The sequence below is a fragment of the Nicotiana tabacum genome, chromosome 20 (genome assembly GCF_000715075.1).
Source record: "Nicotiana tabacum cultivar K326 chromosome 20, ASM71507v2, whole genome shotgun sequence".
Classification (NCBI taxonomy): Eukaryota; Viridiplantae; Streptophyta; class Magnoliopsida; order Solanales; family Solanaceae; genus Nicotiana; species Nicotiana tabacum.
The window spans coordinates 16967769-16973210 of NC_134099.1; the positions used below are offsets into that span (position 1 = coordinate 16967769).

Consider the following 5442-nt stretch of genomic DNA (forward strand, 5'->3'; position numbering starts at 1 on the left):
TTGGTCCAGAAGCATTCTTTCTCTTCTTATTTTGTGGCTCCTCCTCAACAATGTTAGCCCTTATTATTGTCGAGTTTCCACGTAACTTCTTTTCAGCATTTTTGTTGTCTTCTTCTATCCTCAAACGAACAATCAAATCTTCAAGTGTCATTTCCTTACGCTTGTGTTTTAGATAGTTCTTAAAGTCCCTCCACAACGGAGGTAACTTCTCAATGAAAGCGGCGACTTGAAAGGCCTCATTTATGACCATACCTTCAATAATAAATTCATAATTAATAACGAGATAAATATTATTAATAAAATTATTGATTCGGGTCATACCTTAAGCAAGGAGGTCATGCACAATGACTTGTTATTCTTAAACTTGAGTTATGACCGACCTAGTGTCAACCATCTTGAAATCCAAAAATCTTGCAGCCACGAACTTCTTAAGTCTAGCATCCTCAGTCTTGTACTTCTTCTCAAGCGCATTCCATAACGCTTTTGAAGTTTCCATGACACTATAGACATTATACAAGTTATCTTTCAAACAACTCAAAATGTAGTTTTTGTACAAGAAATCAGAATGTTTTCATGCTTCAGTTACAACAAATCGTTCGTCATCCGGAGTGCCTTCAGCCACGACCGGAGGATCCTCCTTGATGAATCGCTGCAAACTCAACGTAGTAAGATAGAAGAGCATCTTCATTTGCCAACGTTTGAAGTCAATATCGGAAAACTTTCTTGGTTTTTCTGCTGGTGTCATAGCATGAGCAGGAGTTGAAAGGCTCGACGAGGCAGCAACACTCGTAATAGTAGCACACATTCCATTAGCATTAGTTTGGTCCTCATTTGCCATTCTTTTCTGTATAGTTGGCAACAAATAGAACTTTTTAAAATCAGTGACGGTTTTATATCTTCAAACTAAATACCAAACCAAACATTCAAAACATAAACGGTGAAGTTTATTATATTCTTCAAATCGTATTCAAATTTAATACCCCGGTAAAGTTTTTATATTCTTTAAACCGGAGTAAAAAATGTATCGAAGTAGAAAGCAATTAAGCTTTAATCTCCAAAATTAATGCAAAAATACTGCTACAAAAATAGATTAAACTTGCGGCAGAAATTAACACACTGCAAAATCAGATTAAATTGCTACTGCTGTCCAAAATAAAACAGCACTGAAACGTTGTTATCAAAATAAAAATAACTCTAGCAATTGAACTTAACTAACGCTAACACCAAAAATGCCTCTTAAACCTATAATAAAGTTTTAACCAATCAGAAGCAAGAAACGATTGAAACCAAATTGGATAGAAGCAACAGTAAACGATTTTGTTCCTTTTTCCTTTATTTTCAAACAAAACAAATTTCAAGGAACAACAAAATATGAAGAGGCAGTAAACGATGTTCCTTTTCCTTTATTCCAAATCACAATATATATTTTTCTCCTTTAAATCGTTTCAAAATTAGACAAACACTTACAGAATTTAAACAAAACCTGCAGCAAACACAATTAAACACAAAGACACGCTGCAGTCCAGAAAACGCAGCAATAACAGTGCAAAAACCAATGCAGCAATAACAGTGCAAAACCACGCTGCCGTATTTTATAAAATTCCTTAAGCTGTTAGGCAACGTGTATTAACCAAAATCAACACTGTTAAGGAAAAACAAGAGGAAGAAGAAATAGAACATATAATTCCGAGTCCACAATTTACTTATGTGTCTTTAAGAAATTTTAACCTCCTCACAGTTGCCAAGGTAATGGATTAAATCCTCCCAGAATAAAACGGAATAAACCTTCCTGCGACAGTGGCAATACTAGAAGCAGGATACCAACAAACTCAAAGAGCGGAGAGAATCACACTTACAATTTTCAAGGAACAAGAAAGCTCAAGACTTTTTGGATTAATGAACTTGCACAGAGAAGGAAAGTAATTTTTTAGTTTCTAAATTTCTGAGTACTTAGAATGGAAGCCATGCCTGAATTTATAGGCAATTGTTGGCTTTGTGAAAAGGTATGGTGTCTGTTCACTGTGAGTAGACATCTGATAGGAAGATAACGTATTGTCTTTTAACGTTCTTTTAACGTTACTTATTAAACTGGGTCAACTAGTTTAACCAAATAAATCGGGTCAGTTTTTGAAGCCCAACCCAGTCCATTTAATTTCCCGCTATTACCCAATTCACACAACTCATCTTTAAAGCCCAATGGCTTAAAAGTCCAACAACAAGTGTTGTTATTTTTACTCTTTGTACGATATTTGTATTTTCATACTAATTACATACACATATTTATTATAATTTTTCAACGATGGCATCGCTTCAACCAAGGTGGGTCCTCCCTTCCTTTGTGTTCTTTATCTGATTTTAATGATGTTTTCTCGGTATTCTTATTGCTTTACTGCCTATATACACATATTGAAATTGTTGTTCTTACTGATTCTTGCCTTCCATTATTAGTTGTATATTGTCATACTGCACAGGTTATTTGACTAGTGAGTATCTTGATGTACCTCGTCACTACTCCATCGAGGTTAGTCTTGATACTTACTGGGTAGAGACCGTGGTGTACTCATACTACACTTCTATATATTTTTGTGCAGAGCCAGGTATTGAAGATATCGGACTCGGACAGAGTTAGCATATCGATCACGAGGATTCAAGGTAGAACTGCTTGGTCGTCGCAGTCCCTTGGAGTCTTTCCTTATATTGTATTGTCACCTATTATTTGAACAGTATTGTATTTCGATCATTGAGACCCTTCCATGTATTCAGCTAGAGTTTTTGACTCAGTATTTCCAGTCTTGGGAGGTTGTTATGACTATTGTCGCATAGGGCTTATTTTCGCTTTATTTCGGTATTTGTAATAAATTCTGTTCAAAAAAAGGCTTAAATTCTTATTGTAATCGGCTTATCTAGTCTTTGAGACTAAGTGCGATCACGACGCCTGTGGTGGAATTTCGGGTCATGACAACTCCTTGCTTGGAGAGCTTGCCATACTTTTTTAAGGCTCATTCTTGGCTTTTCTTCTTTTTTTAGGGCCTGTCTGGCATTGATTTTGGTGCTGGAGGCTCAATTACCATGTTATTAGTATCAGGCCACATATTCATGTTAGGGATTGGTTTAAAAAAGTATTGATATGTCTTGAGAAATGTCTCCTTTCTATGCCAGCTATCCACATAATTATATGGTTCTTCTTCTTGGTAATAGATTGCACATATTGCATGTGCATAAGGGATCCCTCTTAACTGCCACGATCTACAAGTGCATGTTCTTCTCCTAAAGTCTCACTATATATATATATATATATATATATATATATATATATATATATATATATATATATATATATATATATGTATGTATGTATGTATGTATGTATGTATGTATGTATGTATGTATGTATGTCATACTCATCAACCTCAAACCCATCAGTTACAAACCACAAAACTTTGCATTTCCTAGAGAACTCCTTATTTTCTTCTAGAATCACCCTTGCCATAGGAGAACTGTCTACAATCCAAGTTTTTGCAAACTTTATCATATCAATATGTTTCCTAACTACTTTATATCTAATGTCCTCTAACATGCTAATAATAGACTGGTGCCTAGGTGCCAATATCCAAGAATTAAAGGTCTCACACATATTATTTTCTACAATATTATATTTGGAGTGTTCAAGAAAAAACGCTCTACATTAATACTCTTTGTTATACTTCAATAGGCTTTCACATATATTTTTTCCAAGTTTCCCAAAGCAGCCAGTTCTTCTTTCAACTTCACCTCAAAACTAGCCTTAAAATACCTCCAAAATTGCTTTCTCATCTGCTCACCTCTCCAAGTTTTTGACCAGTTAGATCATATGTGCTTAGCACACATTCGATGCTCAAAATTTGGTAGTAATTCATGAATGTTTGGTACCAATCCCTACAAAACATAAATGAATCAAACAGAACCCTACAAAATAGAGATGAATAAACCAAAATTATAACACACGAAGTAGAAATTTAAACCAGAAAGTTTTGGTAAAATACCTTTTGCGTATCAGACATAATTGTTAATCCAGCTTCATATCCTAACTCCAAATCAGATATTAAGTTGTTTGTAAATCAACTCCAAAATGCTTTTGACTCATTGTCTATCACAGCCTATGCAGTGGGATATTAAGAAACTAGATAAAGGATCTCTAGTTGTCGCAATAAATTAATATTTTCTTTAATTATATCAAGTTTGCCTTCGCAAATGAGAAATCACCCGGATAAATAGTCATTCGCGAAAGGGGATATCCTATAATTATAATAGATTAATATAAAATATGTAACAAGTTAAGAGACTGTTTGATTCTAAATGGTAAAATACTTGCACGATAGTTATATCAAATACGAATTGTCTTTATACAATTTCAAAAAAAAACTCGAACATGATCTTGTTTTTCATTATCAGTTTCAAGTGAATTTCAAATGGCTCAAACATGCATGAAATGTGAAAAAGAATAAAGGGGAAGAGACCTAAAACATGGTAGAGCTAAGCACTTGTTCTTCTCTTTCAGTACTAGTATTAGTTTAAACAATTTGTAAGACATGATCAAGCTTATTAGTTTAACAGTATCAGCAGAAGAATCTTTGTCTAAGTAAAAATAGAATATTAAATTCTGGCTAATAGCATTACATAGCATCTCAAAAGCATCAAACCAAAGGACTAATTAGAAAACAATCAAAAGTGCAATATGTACAGTTATTATTCAAATCTCAAATGAATTGCTGGAAAGATTATTACAATTTGTTATAGACATATCCATGAGAAACATTAAATACATTTTCAAAGTCAAGAATTGAACCTAGCTGAAATTATATTCCACTAAGTTAGCTGAAACTTATAGCAGCATCTCTTGTAAATGCATCTTAGACTCCCAAGATTATTGGTCCAACATTACTGTCTGATCCATCCTCATTGCAACCAATATTTCCGTCATAGGCGTATTATCTAACATGGCGTCCATTAGATTAGAAAAAAGTTGGATTCCATTTCAGTAATTGTTTCCCCCGTCAAAACATCCTCCTCGTTACTCGTACCCTCATCGAGTTGTACTAACTCACACCCCTCTCGTGTGTGCACCTCAGGTTCAACAGAGGTTGGTCCCTCCAACTGTAGAATAGTATTCCCTTCAGATTCTAAATGTACCTCAGGTATTTCAATAATAGTAGTTGTTGGTCCCTCAAAATCCAGGGTAATATTAGTTGCTGGTTGAATATGACAAGGTGTTGTGTCACATTCCCTTGTTGCAATTTCATTAGAATTGAGCATAGCAGTCGGTTCAGGTACAAACGACATGGACATTGAAGATTCATACAGTCGATCCCAACTTCTAGCTAGGAATTGAGGCATAGTTGTTGTTACTATATTCGGTTGATCAGGTACCGAATGCAACTGATTGTTCCCCATAGCATAACCCCT

General features: G+C 34.6%; 1 long non-coding RNA gene across 1 annotated transcript; it reads right to left on the bottom strand.

Moving 5' to 3' along the window:
* Window positions 1-322: 322 nt before the first annotated feature.
* Window positions 323-2026, bottom strand: LOC107790478 (uncharacterized). Its single transcript, XR_001649045.2, has 2 exons — window positions 1857-2026; window positions 323-844 (listed from the first exon to the last, which is right to left on the bottom strand). It is a non-coding gene; the product is annotated as an uncharacterized LOC107790478 (long non-coding RNA).
* Window positions 2027-5442: the final 3416 nt, after the last annotated feature.